Source organism: Lytechinus pictus, chromosome 2, assembly GCF_037042905.1.
Source record: "Lytechinus pictus isolate F3 Inbred chromosome 2, Lp3.0, whole genome shotgun sequence".
NCBI lineage: Eukaryota > Metazoa > Echinodermata > Echinoidea > Temnopleuroida > Toxopneustidae > Lytechinus > Lytechinus pictus.
This window is the reverse complement of record NC_087246.1, coordinates 10,759,842-10,778,466: the sequence shown is the minus strand read 5'-3', so window position 1 is coordinate 10,778,466 and position 18,625 is coordinate 10,759,842. Positions and strand designations below refer to the sequence as shown.

General features: G+C 37.6%; 1 long non-coding RNA gene across 1 annotated transcript; it reads left to right on the top strand.

Moving 5' to 3' along the window:
* The first annotated feature begins 15,015 nt into the window (after positions 1-15,015).
* Positions 15,016-18,294, top strand: LOC135156613 (uncharacterized). Its single transcript, XR_010295656.1, has 2 exons — positions 15,016-15,113; positions 17,368-18,294. It is a non-coding gene; the product is annotated as an uncharacterized LOC135156613 (long non-coding RNA).
* The last annotated feature ends 331 nt before the right edge of the window (positions 18,295-18,625 follow it).

Below are 18,625 nucleotides of genomic sequence, written 5' to 3'. Positions count from 1 at the left end.
CTTAAGTAATAATCACTCCTCAGTGTGCCAAAACGGACTCAGTGATGCTCTGGCAAGTGTAACTCCTTACTGTGCTATAAATCATCTCTGAGCCAATCCAGAAAGACCCCAGGTTAGTGTATTCCACCTTAAAAACAGAGAGCAGATCAAAAACTGAGGGTCAGATGGTAACAAGCCAACCTACATTGGCGTCATTCTAGACCGTTCTCTTTCATAGAAAGAACATGCTGCCAAAACAAATGCAAATTTGGAGCAAGGAACATCATTCTGAAGAAGCTGGGAAACAGATGGGAAATTGACAGATACCAAATCTATCTGTACCACAGCTCTTGCTCTATGCTTCTCCACTGCTGAGTACGCAGCCCTTGGCGCTATATTGACCCCCAAGTCTTGAATGGAGCTTGCAGAGCTGTTTGCTGTTTGCGACTAACAGAAGCGAATAATCTTTACCTACTCTGTAATATTGCCCCACCATACGTCAGAAGAGAAGTCATCAGCACAGATGAAAGAAAAACAATCAAGAAGATATAATATTCCACTCGTCAACCATGAACCTGCCAAGAGACTCAAATCTACATACAGTTTTCTCCGCTCAACAGAATCCCTTGATGACTCTGCACGGATGAAAACGTCACCCCCCTCTGGTCTAACAATCTCCAGTCTGTGATGCACAATCTCACCTATGGACTTAGTACATCACTCTCCAGGTCCAAGTGAAGAATGGCCTACCTGATCTTGTTTGAATCGCCTATAGGTCTACAATAGGAATGGAGAAACTACCTGCAACTGTAAGGATGATCATAGGATACAACACTTTTGTGTCTGCCCCCTCCTACCAGAGCTATGAACTGCCACTACACTAGTGTCTTTTCACAGGAAACCTACATGTAGCTTTTGTACCATTAACAGGACACGACATCTTTAATGACCTAAGAAGAAGTTTGTCATTAATTATCTGACTGGTAGAAGACGTCACCTATTTATGGTAATCTGACATTTGGGGGAAAAAATGATTATTTGCTAATGGGTTGTTGGATGGGGGAGGGGGCTTGGTTCCCTAATGGGGATGTCGGTTAAGTTAAAACGTTGCTGAAAACGGTGCCTATATTCTGATTGTTAGTGTTTTAAGGTGACAATTACAATTTGCCAGTGGAAGAGCAAAGATATTTGATGCTAACAATCTTACCCCATATCTACATACCCCCCCCCCTTAAAAGGCCATCTTTTGGAGAGACAAACTCCTGCACACCTAGGCTCCAATTTGGTCATAGTATAGTGAATTATTTTAAAGGGCAATATTTATTCTGTGCCCATCTTCTCGGGTCACTACACATGTCCTGTGTAGTAGAGGGTTCAAGCAAGATCTGACTTTTGGGTTGAACGACTCCAGATATTTGGCAGCGCACGGCTCTGGCAAGACAGGGGGGGCAGACCAAAAGGTGATGCACTGTCTGATCCTCCCCTCAGTCGTAGATAGTGTCTGCATCCCTGCTCAGTGTAGCCCCGAACTGCATATTAAGGACTTTGCATCTTCCTGTTCCAGACCATAGGCGATTAAGACATAGCCAGGATGGTCATTCGTCTCTTGAACCTGGGGGCTTGATTCGCTAGGTCACATGGAATGCTTTTGCGTCACAGACTGGAGGTGGTCTGACCTAGGGGATCCTTTGACTGTGTGCATAGCCATCAAGGGATTCAGTCAAGTGTAGGAAACTGTCTTGATTCGAGTCTCTTTTTAGCAGGTTCATAATTAAAGGGTTTTGCTTGTTTTTCCACCCGGGCTGATACCTCTATGTATGGGGGACTGTGCCACACGGTGCCAGGTAAAAATGGCAGAGGTAAATATGGCAGAGGCTTGCTGGTGTGCTTCATTCACTTTCAACACCATCTGACCATCAGTTTCCGGTCTACATCTCTATTGTTAAGGTGGAAGACGCTAAGTTGGGTTTCCTCTGGATAGTAAAGAGCCAGATATGCCAGAGCATCGCTGAATATTTTCCCACCTCTTCAAATGACTGCTTCTGTGAGGCAATGCACAGTTCGTCAGCAGAGGTAGCTCTTGGTGTTTGGGTGGATTAGTTGGTCGTTTGTGTAGATGTTAAATAGGAGTTGGGCAAGGACACTTATTTGTGGGAGACCATTTTTCTGCCTCCACCATTTGCTGCTGGAACCACTGAGATTCACAAACAACCGGTTTGAGGGCATGTTCTGAATTAGCCTTGTCAACTTGACGTCCTTTGTCATCACAATGACTTTCCTCGTAAATAGGCATGCCCTATGATTAAATGTTTCATAAGCTGCAGAGAAGTCAACAAAGGCTGCTCCAGTTTTCAGACCTTCCTCAAACCATCTGATGTACTGAGTCAGATTGAGTACTTGATAAGTAAAGGACTTTCCTGGCTTGAATCTTGCCTACTGGAATGAGAAACTCATTGCGGTTAAGCAGGAGCCTTTCAAAGGGCTTGTATGTGTGACAGAGTAGAGAGATTGTTCTGTTACTCTTTGGGCTGATTGGGTCTTTGCCTGGCTCGAGTTAGGCAACTACCCCCAACCCTTAACATGTCAGCAGCCCTTGGGCTACAACAGGTCCAAGAAGTGTGATCTGCTCACAGAGGACCTCATATCTAATCCAGGTGCCTTGTTGCTCTTCATTATTTTCTTTGAGAGCATAGCAAAACAGACAAGACGTTCATGGTGAATGGTCATGTGTATTCAAATGACTCTCAGTTGGGAGGCTGTCTCTGCACTTTTAGGGAGGTTTGCCCTTCGCGGGCAATAGTAAGGGTTACCTTTACTGTACACAAGAAGATATAGTGGGCCACTTGGTCGGTGGTCACTAGGGGTGTAGTTTGAGACTCGCATAGTCGTTTTCAAGGATCCGAATTGCTTTCCCCGTCTTTTCTGCTGTTTTGAGTCATATCCATTGATTTATTAAATTTACTGTCACTTTCTTTTTACTATCCAGAATGGCAGTTGTCAATTTTCTCCCACATTCAAGTGTATCGGCACCAAATGGGTAATTCTCAAAGCTCCTGAAATATTTATTGTACAGCAGCTTCGTCATCCGTCAAGCCCGGACATAGTTTGTACGGCATCCTCTTGGAATATTCTTCTGTGATGATTTCTTCAACAGCTTTCCAAATGAGTAGGGAGTGCTGGAGGATCCTGTGGATAGGTATCCAGATCTATAACAAACTGCTCCCAGGTTGTTTTCTTCAGGGTGAAACGTCTGTGAAAGGGAACTGTGCGTGGAGTGATGGTTGCATTCACCTTCAGCCCAATAGGTCGATGTTGAGTGGGCGGGTCAAGGGTCAAGCACAACCTTCTCACCGTTTGTTGGTTGATGCAATCTGATTTGCATCTGACCAGCTCTCCACAAGTTCTCCATCTCGTTGGTTTCTTCATACCCCCAGATAATGCTGTGACTATTGAAATCCCCAATAATTACATTTCCTCGATCGAAGGGGGCTTCTCGAGGAAGGGAGAAAGATTGGTTAGAAGGTTTATAGAAAGAAATTAAAGAAATGCTCATAAGTTCAATGGTTAGTACTTTGCCCTTTAGCTTGATGAGACAATATTAGGGCCTATACTCCTAATAAATTCTTCTTAAACAGATATTTGACCTGCTAATTAACTGCTGGAATCAATAATATAGAATGTACAGGGACTAACCGGTTTTAGTGAGCAACAGGCTCAGATTATAGTAATTTTTGTTGTCTACTTGATTATGTACGACATATACTGTGGATCTCTTGATTTGTGTTTAAATCACGGCAGATGATCATTAAAAAGCATTTTTCACCAAGTTGTCCAGATAAACCAGCAATTCTGCTTGAAGGTCTGCAAGTAGATTATTGTGTTAACGGCCCCATTGCCCATGCATTGGTATAATAATTTAAAAAAAAAACTTGCAATAACACAGTAAAATTTCCAGAATTGTGATTTTCATTGTGATTTTCATATTTTAGTAGGTACCCCATTCAGTAATTAGCTTTTGAGTTCACATGATCACTACAGTTTAGGAATTATATTTGCCATATTCGTTTCCCATTGCAGACACTTAAAGACTAATATTGGTTGGTCTTAGATATGTATTAACCTTCCTAAAATGTTATATGATAAAATGTTCCAAATAAAAAACTAAATGATATTGTTAAAAACACCAATTTCCTCTCCCATTTCCGTACGCAGCAAAAAATTACAATTGTTAAACTGAAAATTTTCACAAAATTCACCAAAGGTGTACATGATATCCTTCAATTTACTATGAAAAAGTGCCCCTTGTCAAACTCAGTCGCTTCGCTCCCTCGCTTTGTTTCATGGAGATTTTTTAGTCGTCTTGCCACCCCAAGGAAAAATTTTGTGCATACAGCCATGCCATCTCTCAATATGCCGACTGCCTGGCCAGATGGCTGAAATTAATTGCCATCACCACGATAAATGCTTAGAATAGTATAAGATGCATTTTGAGGACCAAAAAAAGGGAATTTTGGGGAGGTACAGGCTTGAAATATCGCCAAACAAAATATGGTTGCTAGGGAAAATGCTGTTGCTAGGCAACATAATGGTTTCCATAGGTAACAGAAAAATATATTAATACTCAATTATTTAGATTTGAACAGATAACATGACACAGCAGGGTATCTAAGAATGATTTATAACAATATTATAAAACACATTCAATGATAATAGACCATGCTGATGCGTATAGTCCTAAATACACACAAAAATAGTGATATCCGTTACATGCAGGGGTTAATCAAACATGGCAATAATGTAATTTTTCATGATCATAAATGCATTATACATCCTAGTCTTCCTCTTTTATTCATTTTTCATCAAAATTCACCTTCTTTATTAGTTTTTACAAATTAAAAAAAATTATATAAAATGAATTAATCTGGTAAAAAAAGAGAGAATATTGAAAAGTGAATATGGTTGCTAGGGAAAATAATGTTGCTATGCAACAGTTTTTAAATCAAATATGTATGAAATATATATTTGGTTGCTAGGCGTTATCATATCATTCAATCTATAGTGATTTTATCCTTGTAAAGTCTATATTTATATATAAATTAGTGTAATTGATTAACAAATATAAATAGTAAGTTACTGCTTTGCATTTATCACAAAAATGGGCGTGGCCTATTCAAGGCTGGTTTCCATGGTGAAGCTACACTTTGCGACACTTTTAATTTTCAGTTCTGAAAAATTCAGAAAATTTCCTTTAAAATGATGCATGTTTTTGCTTTGATCCAGTCGGGGGGATTAAAGTCCCAAATTTTGACCTCTCGCCGCTCGCCTACAACTCCCTGCTCAAAGTCAAGCGTATTTAACTTTGAGAACAGCTTTATGAAACTGCCACCAGATTACCATTCATTGTTGTGCTACAGGTTATTTGGTTTCAGTTCGCCGATCTTCCTTTCAAAGATTTATTGACATTATTCAATCTTTGGACGCACAAAGTAGACATTTTTCAAAAGGAAGGAACCTTGACAAATTCGTCAATTGTCTGCCTTTAATTCACCGTGATTGTAATGAAGCTGGTCTTTACATCAACTTTGAACAAATTTAAAGTCTAGGGTCTTGATTGATTGCAGGATGGCGCCAGTGTTTGGTGTTTAAATCTTAAAGGTAAAGTCCACCCCAGAAAAATGTTGATTTGAATACAAAGCGAAAAATCAAATGAGCATAACGCTGAAAAATTCATCAAATCGGATGTAAAATAGGAAAGTTATGACATTTTAAAGTTTCACTTCTTTCTCACAAAACAGTGATATGCACAATTCAGGAAAATATGCAAATGAGACAGTCGATAATGTCCTTCACTCACTATTTCTTTTGTTTTTTATTGTTTGAATTATACATTTTTTTTTCATATTAGACCATAAGGACCAACTTGACTAAACCATATAATATCAAACGATGCTAATTCCACGTGTTCAGGGAGGAATTGTTGTTCACTTGATAATGAGGAAAAACAAAAGAAATGGCGAGTTGATTACGTCATCAGTCTCCTCATTTGCATATCGACCAGGATGTGCACATAACTGTTTGTGACATTAAGCAAAATTTTAAGATGTTATAACTTTCTTATGTTACATCTGATTTTGATGAAATTTTCAGTTTTATGCTTGTTGGATTTTTCTCTTTTAATTCATATCAACAATTCATTGGGGTGGACTTGTCCTTTAAGGAGGATTTTGTTTCTCTGCTAGATAATCTGCGGTGTCTGGCTGATCCTTTTCCTTTCTTTGGCTCGAAATATATGTTCTTCTTGTCACTTCCTTTTTTATTTTGTTTTCATGCTTGTCATTACTACTGCTGTTATTACCTTGTTTTTTTTTTTTCATTATACCAATCATATATAAATATTGTGAATTTGTGATTATGTTTGTGATTGCAAAATCAATAATTACCGTAAAAAAATGACTTTGGATTCTTGGGGTGTCACGCGCATAAAACATTCCCCCACAGACTTGTGTGTTAAAATTGCACTTTTTTTTTAATTCCTAAATAATAAACGTGAAATTAGAGGGTCGAATGTTTACTACCATTGGATAGGATATATATCTGACATTCCATATCTGACCAGAGAAGGGTATCGTAGCCAGCTCATTTTAAAAATAAATCGCCATTTATGAAGATAGCTATGATGGGATCAAATTTATCAATTGAAACATTAAAATAGCCCTAATTCTTCCGCCAGTCAAAAAATAGTTCCAAAGTCATTGATATCTTCTCAATTTGGGCAAAGGAAGTTCAGTAGTTACCATTTCTAGAATCGGTGTTAGATTTTCAATTATATTCATACACTTTTGTCAATCAGCAATATCAAATTGAAAAAAGATTCGAATGGTTTGGGTCGAACGAAGAATATCTTTAGCCTTCCTGTTGTAATCAGGCTCATGAAACCCTGGGGAAATAGTAATTATAACTAGATTTTAATTCGTCATGCAGACGAATTAGGTGGTCTGTCCTTATTCTCGCCATCATGATCACTAATACCATGTTCATGCAGATCAATATGATCTTCATGACGACAACGGAATGTTCATTATGGATGGAATACTTGTGAAAGACGGGAGATGATAAAGAACTGTGAAAAGGGTCTCTTTGATATATGAAAATACATGTGATATGAAAAAAGTAATTATAATCTGTTTAATCTTGCTAAATTTTAACTTTCATACCTTTTAATTATCATAAAGGATCATGTACGAGGTGGTAAAAAGAAAAAAAAATGAAAAAAAAAATCATCTTGTTCACCCCCAGGACTCGAACCTGCGCCCCCGAGAACTCAAGTCAAGTGCGTTATCCATTGAGCCACGATATTCCCCATAGAGATTACACGTAAGCAAATTTGAGAATTGCAAATCCAATTTTGCAAGCGAAAAACGGGCATGATCCTGGCATCTGATCGAAAAATGGAGGGCACATTTCCGAAAGCTTAGAATCTCAGCTACATCATATCAAAAGCTCAGGGATAACCAACAAGAAAAAAGGGAGATATAGCTCACGAAATAGAGGAATGTAGAATCTAGTTTTGAGAAAAAGTCATGTCCTATAGAGATTACACGTAAAATGAGGAAAAATGACATGCCTCTTTTCATCGCAATTTTACACCATGATGCGTTTTTCAAAATGAAAATTTATGGTTACTGACGAGAAAGAGTACATTCTAAACTACAACATATCGAAATCTGGGCGACAAATGATCAATATTCACGGAGTTATGATCAAATTTGCATAAATTTGATGACGTCATTTTTGAAAAAATGAAATTTTCAGTTTAGGCGCAATTTTGATGACGTCATGATCAAATTGAGGGACAATGGTGACATGAAATCAAATTAACAACTCATACTCTATCGATATATGAAAAAAAATTGGGGGTCAACGGACTATTTAAAGAGCTACAGTGAATTTTTAATAGGCATGTTTTTGCCCATATATGGCCTGTAGTAAGAGCTCGCGCGCACACGTGCTGCAAACTTTAACGGGTGTTAATTTCGTTATTAATGGTCGTAGAAGGTTGATCAAGGTATCAAATTGCTCAGAATTATATTATCAATGCAACGATATAAAAAAACGGCGTTTCTGCGTTGCGTTGAAGGCGTTACGCGCGGAAACGCGCGCGCATACCTGTGCGTGCGCAAATTTTTGAAATGCTTAAAATGACCTGAAACGTACTTTACTTTGGTCAAAAAGTGATTTTGAGCATTTTAAAATTTTGACGAGCGCGTACGCGCGCGTCGTGACCTCCAGGTGACCTTTGATGACATGACCTGTTGACCCTTGACCTGAAGTTGATGTGATGTTAATTTGATTGATTTTTGATAATTGATAATGGAGATATGATCGACAATGTGATTTTACAAAATGGCGCCTGGATGACGTCATCATGACCTGATGACCTTGAAAAAGTTGATTTTACTTGAAATCATAGGGCTTGATGACTGACAGAAATTTGAAGGAAATTGACCATGTCGATTTCGAGTGAACGTGTGTACAAAAAAGTGTACGGAAGAAATACAAATTCTGGCGAAATCAATAGGTGATCTGTCGTTGACAGACCACCTAATAAAGAAGAAAGAATTGAGCTAGAGTATTTCCCATAGACTTTACACGTAAGGAAAATACGAGAATATCCAATCCAATTTTGCAAGTGAAATACGGGCATGATCCCGGCATCTGATCGAAAAGATAGGTTGACATTTTCGAAAGCTTAGAATCTCAGCTACAACATACTAAAAGCTCAGGAAAAACTGACAAGAACAAATGCAGATATGGCTCACGAAATAGAGGAATGTCGAATCTAGTTTTGAGAAAAAGTCATGTCCCATAGAGATTGCACGCAAAATGAGGAAAAATGACATGTCTTTATTATTTGCAATTTTTGAGGATGATCCGTTTATTAAAATGAAAATTAAAGGCAATTATTCAGAAAGAGTAAGACTTAAGCTACAACATATCGAAAAATGGGCGAAAATTGACCAATATTCACGGAGTTAGAGCCTAATTTGCATAATTGTTATGACGTCATAACAAGGAAAATGGATATTTTAACTTCCGACGCCATTTTGATGATGTCATGATCAAATTGAGGGACAATGGTGACATGAAATCAAATCTACAACTCATACTCTATCGATATATAAAAAAAAAATTGGGGGTCAACGGACTATTTAAAGAACTACAGTGAATTTTTAATAGGCATGTTTTTGCCCATATATGGCCTATAGTAAGAGCTCGCGCGCACACGTGCTGCAAACTTTAACGGGTGTTAATTTCGTTATTAATGGTCGTAGAAGGTTGATCAAGGTATCAAATTGCTCAGAATTATATTATCAATGCAATGATATAAAAAAACGGCGTTTCTGCGTTGCGTTGAAGGCGTTACGCGCGGAAACGCGCGCGCATACCTGTGCGTGCGCAAATTTTTGAAATGCTTAAAATGACCTGAAACGTACTTTACTTTGGTCAAAAAGTGATTTTGAGCATTTTAAAATTTTGACGAGCGCTTACGCGCGCGTCGTGACCTCCAGGTGACCTTTGATGACATGACCTGTTGACCCTTGACCTGAAGTTGATGTGATGTTAATTTGATTGATTTTTGATAATTGATAATGGAGATATGATCGACAATGTGATTTTACAAAATGGCGCCTGGATGACGTCATCATGACCTGATGACCTTGAAAAAGTTGATTTTACTTGAAATCATAGGGCTTGATGACTGACAGAAATTTGAAGGAAATTGACCATGTCGATTTCGAGTGAACGTGTGTACAAAAAAGTGTACGGAAGAAATACAAATTCTGGCGAAATCAATAGGTGATCTGTCGTTGACAGACCACCTAATAAAGAAGAAAGAATTGAGCTAGAGTATTTCCCATAGACTTTACACGTAAGGAAAATACGAGAATATCCAATCCAATTTTGCAAGTGAAATACGGGCATGATCCCGGCATCTGATCGAAAAGATAGGTTGACATTTTCGAAAGCTTAGAATCTCAGCTACAACATACTAAAAGCTCAGGAAAAACTGACAAGAACAAATGCAGATATGGCTCACGAAATAGAGGAATGTCGAATCTAGTTTTGAGAAAAAGTCATGTCCCATAGAGATTGCACGCAAAATGAGGAAAAATGACATGTCTTTATTATTTGCAATTTTTGAGGATGATCCGTTTATTAAAATGAAAATTAAAGGCAATTATTCAGAAAGAGTAAGACTTAAGCTACAACATATCGAAAAATGGGCGAAAATTGACCAATATTCACGGAGTTAGAGCCTAATTTGCATAATTGTTATGACGTCATAACAAGGAAAATGGATATTTTAACTTCCGACGCCATTTTGATGATGTCATGATCAAATTGAGGGACAATGGTGACATGAAATCAAATCTACAACTCATACTCTATCGATATATAAAAAAAAATTGGGGGTCAACAGACTATTTAAAGAACTACAGTGAATTTTTAATAGGCATGTTTTTGCCCATATATGGCCTATAGTAAGAGCTCGCGCGCACACGTGCTGCAAACTTTAACGGGTGTTAATTTCGTTATTAATGGTCGTAGAAGGTTGATCAAGGTATCAAATTGCTCAGAATTATATTATCAATGCAATGATATAAAAAAACGGCGTTTCTGCGTTGCGTTGAAGGCGTTACGCGCGGAAACGCGCGCGCATACCTGTGCGTGCGCAAATTTTTGAAATGCTTAAAATGACCTGAAACGTACTTTACTTTGGTCAAAAAGTGATTTTGAGCATTTTAAAATTTTGACGAGCGCGTACGCGCGCGTCGTGACCTCCAGGTGACCTTTGATGACATGACCTGTTGACCCTTGACCTGAAGTTGATGTGATGTTAATTTGATTGATTTTTGATAATTGATAATGGAGATATGATCGACAATGTGATTTTACAAAATGGCGCCTGGATGACGTCATCATGACCTGATGACCTTGAAAAAGTTGATTTTACTTGAAATCATAGGGCTTGATGACTGACAGAAATTTGAAGGAAATTGACCATGTCGATTTCGAGTGAACGTGTGTACAAAAAAGTGTACGGAAGAAATACAAATTCTGGCGAAATCAATAGGTGATCTGTCGTTGACAGACCACCTAATAAAGAAGAAAGAATTGAGCTAGAGTATTTCCCATAGACTTTACACGTAAGGAAAATACGAGAATATCCAATCCAATTTTGCAAGTGAAATACGGGCATGATCCCGGCATCTGATCGAAAAGATAGGTTGACATTTTCGAAAGCTTAGAATCTCAGCTACAACATACTAAAAGCTCAGGAAAAACTGACAAGAACAAATGCAGATATGGCTCACGAAATAGAGGAATGTCGAATCTAGTTTTGAGAAAAAGTCATGTCCCATAGAGATTGCACGCAAAATGAGGAAAAATGACATGTCTTTATTATTTGCAATTTTTGAGGATGATCCGTTTATTAAAATGAAAATTAAAGGCAATTATTCAGAAAGAGTAAGACTTAAGCTACAACATATCGAAAAATGGGCGAAAATTGACCAATATTCACGGAGTTAGAGCCTAATTTGCATAATTGTTATGACGTCATAACAAGGAAAATGGATATTTTAACTTCCGACGCCATTTTGATGATGTCATGATCAAATTGAGGGACAATGGTGACATGAAATCAAATCTACAACTCATACTCTATCGATATATAAAAAAAAAATTGGGGGTCAACGGACTATTTAAAGAACTACAGTGAATTTTTAATAGGCATGTTTTTGCCCATATATGGCCTATAGTAAGAGCTCGCGCGCACACGTGCTGCAAACTTTAACGGGTGTTAATTTCGTTATTAATGGTCGTAGAAGGTTGATCAAGGTATCAAATTGCTCAGAATTATATTATCAATGCAATGATATAAAAAAACGGCGTTTCTGCGTTGCGTTGAAGGCGTTACGCGCGGAAACGCGCGCGCATACCTGTGCGTGCGCAAATTTTTGAAATGCTTAAAATGACCTAAAACGTACTTTACTTTGGTCAAAAAGTGATTTTGAGCATTTTAAAATTTTGACGAGCGCGTACGCGCGCGTCGTGACCTCCAGGTGACCTTTGATGACATGACCTGTTGACCCTTGACCTGAAGTTGATGTGATGTTAATTTGATTGATTTTTGATAATTGATAATGGAGATATGATCGACAATGTGATTTTACAAAATGGCGCCTGGATGACGTCATCATGACCTGATGACCTTGAAAAAGTTGATTTTACTTGAAATCATAGGGCTTGATGACTGACAGAAATTTGAAGGAAATTGACCATGTCGATTTCGAGTGAACGTGTGTACAAAAAAGTGTACGGAAGAAATACAAATTCTGGCGAAATCAATAGGTGATCTGTCGTTGACAGACCACCTAATAAAGAAGAAAGAATTGAGCTAGAGTATTTCCCATAGACTTTACACGTAAGGAAAATACGAGAATATCCAATCCAATTTTGCAAGTGAAATACGGGCATGATCCCGGCATCTGATCGAAAAGATAGGTTGACATTTTCGAAAGCTTAGAATCTCAGCTACAACATACTAAAAGCTCAGGAAAAACTGACAAGAACAAATGCAGATATGGCTCACGAAATAGAGGAATGTCGAATCTAGTTTTGAGAAAAAGTCATGTCCCATAGAGATTGCACGCAAAATGAGGAAAAATGACATGTCTTTATTATTTGCAATTTTTGAGGATGATCCGTTTATTAAAATGAAAATTAAAGGCAATTATTCAGAAAGAGTAAGACTTAAGCTACAACATATCGAAAAATGGGCGAAAATTGACCAATATTCACGGAGTTAGAGCCTAATTTGCATAATTGTTATGACGTCATAACAAGGAAAATGGATATTTTAACTTCCGACGCCATTTTGATGATGTCATGATCAAATTGAGGGACAATGGTGACATGAAATCAAATCTACAACTCATACTCTATCGATATATAAAAAAAAATTGGGGGTCAACGGACTATTTAAAGAACTACAGTGAATTTTTAATAGGCATGTTTTTGCCCATATATGGCCTATAGTAAGAGCTCGCGCGCACACGTGCTGCAAACTTTAACGGGTGTTAATTTCGTTATTAATGGTCGTAGAAGGTTGATCAAGGTATCAAATTGCTCAGAATTATATTATCAATGCAATGATATAAAAAAACGGCGTTTCTGCGTTGCGTTGAAGGCGTTACGCGCGGAAACGCGCGCGCATACCTGTGCGTGCGCAAATTTTTGAAATGCTTAAAATGACCTGAAACGTACTTTACTTTGGTCAAAAAGTGATTTTGAGCATTTTAAAATTTTGACGAGCGCGTACGCGCGCGTCGTGACCTCCAGGTGACATTTGATGACATGACCTGTTGACCCTTGACCTGAAGTTGATGTGATGTTAATTTGATTGATTTTTGATAATTGATAATGGAGATATGATCGACAATGTGATTTTACAAAATGGCGCCTGGATGACGTCATCATGACCTGATGACCTTGAAAAAGTTGATTTTACTTGAAATCATAGGGCTTGATGACTGACAGAAATTTGAAGGAAATTGACCATGTCGATTTCGAGTGAACGTGTGTACAAAAAAGTGTACGGAAGAAATACAAATTCTGGCGAAATCAATAGGTGATCTGTCGTTGACAGACCACCTAATAACAAAGAGGGCGCTAGTAGTCTTTTCCTATCAAAATCATCAAATATGCACGCTAGTATCATCATGCTTTAAACAGACTAAAAGTTTCTGGCTCTGTTTGAGCTGACTACATCTTGCTACACGTCTTCCATAGACTGAAGTCATTCCCACTTTGTACATAGAACACATTCCAAATATTGATTCTTGATTTTTACCAATTAACATAACATATGTCACAAAGATAGGTCTGCATGACTGATTGAAGTTTTGAATAATCAGAATCTAGTCATAAACACCACCTCAAATAATAATATCCACTTCAAGGAATACTCAATGTGCCTAACAATTCAACATAGTGAACAGTATGGTACAACAAATGTAATCATACATAAAGAAAATTACACTGCAATTCATAGAGATAAGGAGTTACTAGCGTACAATAATATGATATGTTCCCCTGTATGTTCCATTTGTATAGTGCAGCTACTATACTCTACTGCGCTTGATACTTGGTATATTATTACCCTGGCTGTAGCTGAGCCGCCGTAAAGTGCTAAAGCATTCAAGGAATAAATTATATTGGGTACCCATTCACCTCACCTGGGACAAGTGCAGCACAATGTGGGTAAATTCCCTGCTGAAGGAAAACATGCCATAGCTGGGATTCGAACCCACGTCCCTCTGATTGAAAGATGAGAGTTGTAACCACTAGACCACGACATTAGGAGACACATGAGTTTTCAAGTTTTTTTTTGAATGATTGATTTATAGAGGGTGAGATGCAATTTAAAAACAAAATAAGAATCATCTTAAAATGAAATGCCAGTTATGGTAACGATTTCAAAATGAGTTCGCACAGAATCCAATAAAATAAGTCAATGACCACCTAAATTTCTGTTTGCATAAATATATATATTTTTTTTTGCCAAAGCGTTTCGGAAGAAATTTTGTTATTGCTTAGAAATTAGGAAAAGACTTGTGATTCAAGCCATATGTTGGGTCTATTTCCTAAATAAGCATAGCATATACACGAACATGTATACCATACAATATATCTGCCCTATCCATGCTGGGTCACAATATGTGGATGACGTATGTCCAACCTAATTTTTTTCTTCCCTTATCTGTTCGATCTGTTATCTTGATAAGGAAAAAATCATTATTACTGTAGTTCTGCCCTTTTTCCTTCTCTTAAGCTAAATGAAAATTATTTTTGTAGGTCTTACTAAATTTATAAATGAATTCAGTAATCTGTAGGCTTCGTACAAGATCATAAAACCAGTTTTTATATAGAAATGGCCCCAAAATGGTATATATTTCATTCTCTATTTCAAGAGTCAACTTTCCCTGGCTCCCACCATCGTATATATAAGGCCCGTCGTCGTGGCGTGACTGAGCGCAAGAACTCACTCAACTGTGATACGCCCACAGGTAAGTCAGAGACAAAAGAATGAAAGAAAATTTCATTCTGATGCCAAGTTGTTTCTTTTCTCGAATTAGACAAACATACTAATGGAAATTGTTGGAAAACAAGAACAGAGGCAGAACTTTTAAAAGTAGCAATTTTCTGACATCACATAAAATAATGAGAACAAAAATCCTCAATTAATATCATTAATTGCCCCTTGTTGGGGCTATGGTGGTTCACTGTACTTGCTGGCATAGAAGCATAAATGTATGAGATATGGTAATACAACGAAAATACGGGTACATATAATATGGAATTCTTAAGAGAAAAAAAAGCACTTTGTGGAATTATTCTGAATTCTGATGGATATTTGATATTTTTTTGCTTCACAAATTGATGATACTTCTCTCATTTTTCTATTATAACCAACATAATGTCAGTGTTAACTCCATTTTAAGTCAGACTGTCCAACCACAATATGAAAGAAAACGTGTCTTTTCATGTTAAGATCAAACAATTAGGAGCAAGGCGCGTAGCCAGGGGGGCGGTGGGGGCGGTCGCCCCCCCCCCAAAAAAAAAAAAAAAAAAAAACGTCCCCAAAAAGAAAAAAAGAAGAAGAGAAAAAAGAAAGGAGAAAAGGAAAAGCGAAGGAAGGAAAGGGAAGAAAGGTAGCTCTTTTTATTCTTTATTTTTTTCTCAAAAGAGAAACTCCTTCACTCTTAATTGCTCTGAATTTATATATATGAATTTTGCTGCCGCGCTGCGCGCGGTTAAATGACAATATTGCAGTTCTCCTTTGTTTTCCTAACCCTTTCTCTAACCCTGTTTTTCCACGTCAGCTATGTGTTTCTTGCCAGTTAAAGTTTACTGCATACATTAGGGCATGGAATAAGAGTAATAGGCCGAAGTATATGAAGTTATCTTTTTTTTCAAATTGATCGCGCAACTTCTGGTCGGGTCGACTCCGGGCGGGTAAAATCTTTACATCAATTTCTACCGTCACCTCCATATAGGCAACTTCTCCCGCTTTTCAGCTCATTACTAAACAACCATAATTTGGGGGCAAACGGGTTCCTTATTTAAAAAGAGGAAGGTATAAAATTTGTGTCGTATTGAATAAAAAAAGTACAATATTTTATAAATCAAATTCTATTAAAATTTTCCTGCACATTCACCTCCTGTCTTGTTTTGCGCCCTCAGTTAGAAATTTTGAATGACACCTAAGTTTCTTTATCATTCAAAATTAAGCGCTTCAGGATAAATCAAAGAAATTATACATCATCCTTTTTTATATAATTTTAATAAATCACAGAAGTTTCAACTTTTTGCGCACCATTTTCCTTGTAATGAAGTTCAATAACCTTAGAAAATCAATTGAATTAGAGCTGATGGGGTAGAGATATCTGCATTTGATAAAACGTCCACCCTTTGAAATTTCAGAGTTTCATTGCTCTGCACGGGGAGAAATATCTTCCTCCCGGCATATATCCTTAATTGTTTTGCGAATTAAAGGTATGCACTGTCGCAAAATTGTTTGTTATCAAATCTGATCTTTCCAAGGGAAGCATTCAGTATAACTTCGGGAATACCCTTATCTCGGGACCCTTTTCTTTAGAAAAAACTTGATAAAACGCTTTAGCTTCCGCGGGGAAAATATTATCTTAATTTCCTCCATTTTATCCCTTTTTGTGCATTCACAATCACTCTTAAAAACAAGGTTCAAAATCACAATATAGTCAACTGAATTGGAGCTGATATAGGTACTAGAGACACGGCTCCTTTTTCATTTTAATTTAAGAAACACCGAAAGCTTCGCGCTTCGCGCGGGAGGGGGAAACTCCCCCTCCCTGCACCAAGCCCCTTGGGAGCGCGCTTCGCGCACTCTGTAAGTGTTGGCACGCTTCGGGTGCATTTACCGCCCCCTCCAAAATGGAATCCTGGCTACGCGGTTGTTAGGAGCTGAATTACCATGATCACCATTAGTGTCTGCCATGCATGCCATGGCAATGTGGACTAGGGTGCCTGACTTCACTAGTAAATGAAAGTCTGAAGTGCTATCCTAGCAAGGCATTTTATGCCTGTGAGCAAGGCATCTCACCTACAAGGTTCTATTTATCATACATCAAATGATCAAATGAAATGCTGTTGCTACCAATGTGTGCACCTATTTATTTAAATCGACATCAATAAAACCATATGAAATATGCAACTGTCATATGAAACATTATATAATTAGACACTCAATTTTTACCCCTTTTGCTTTTTTTTTACACATAGGGGATGGTGATATGCCTGTTGCCTTGGAGACAGACATAAATCAATCAATAGAAGCTGAAGGAAGGTTTGCAGCATTTCATCAGTGTGGTGGAAAGTGATAAGCATTCAAACCAGGAGCACAAACTACACATGGAGCCATATACTGAAGACAAATGTCTAGATTCACTTTAAAAAAATAATTCGTCATAAAATCCATTTGGGTTTATAGATGTAATGAATTTTCAATATTAAGTCCCTTTCATCTAGAGCCTGTTGTACAGGTAGTTCCAAGTCATTTCCAAGAAAAAAAAATGAATTTGACCTGTGCTCTCGTCTTCATTTTGCAAGTTAAAACAGCAAACTGCATGTTAAACAATAGACTGGAATGCTTTTGTTTATGCCTTGCTTACTTCACTAAATGCAATGCAAATTACAAAACAAAATAATAATAAATGGTGGGATCTTAGATTGTAAGGAGTTATTGTGTCCTCCATGACATGCCAAGAATGGATGTGTTAATCATCGCAAATTCCTCAATTAAACCTCAAATGCCCCCTCTCACTCTTTGTTATTACCAAGTGAATTGAATTATCTTGTTATCTCTCATTCAAATGTTTGTTCATTATAACAACAAGAACTCGTATCAAAAGGGAAAATAGTGCTATAGAGATAATGTGAATCATCATTATCATTTACACATAAAAATAAACATTTATGATATCAATGTCATAAAAATACCAAGATTGCAGTTTCAGATTTATTTTATTGTTCCATATTATAAACGTAGAAATTAGTACTCCACTGGCAGTACATACACAATAATATAGTTTATAAATAAACACTAAAGATACAAATAATTTGGGTGAATATTCAAACGTTGAAAGAAATATGAATAAACATGTATTGAAAAATGAATTACCCATTAAAGACAGCAGACAGAAAGTGAAAGCAACAAAAGCCTGGGTTCCTTACTGATTCAATGATACTCCATTAGAAAGAAATTACAAAGGGGCGTCTGTCTAGTATGGAATGGTTGCCCAGGCTCTTCCGCTGAGCACCCACTCCACAATAATATAGGCGTTGCCGGTAATTCTAAAATATACATGAAGAAATGCGGACGTCCACTTGTCGACAATGTCCGGCAAGCCCATAAAACAATCACCGCTGGGTGACTGGACATTGCCAACAGATGGCATCCCAGCGCACACTATGCGATGCGACTGCACCAAGATCAGATTGCAACAAAGTGCACCAAACTACAGCGCGCTGCAACTGCGAC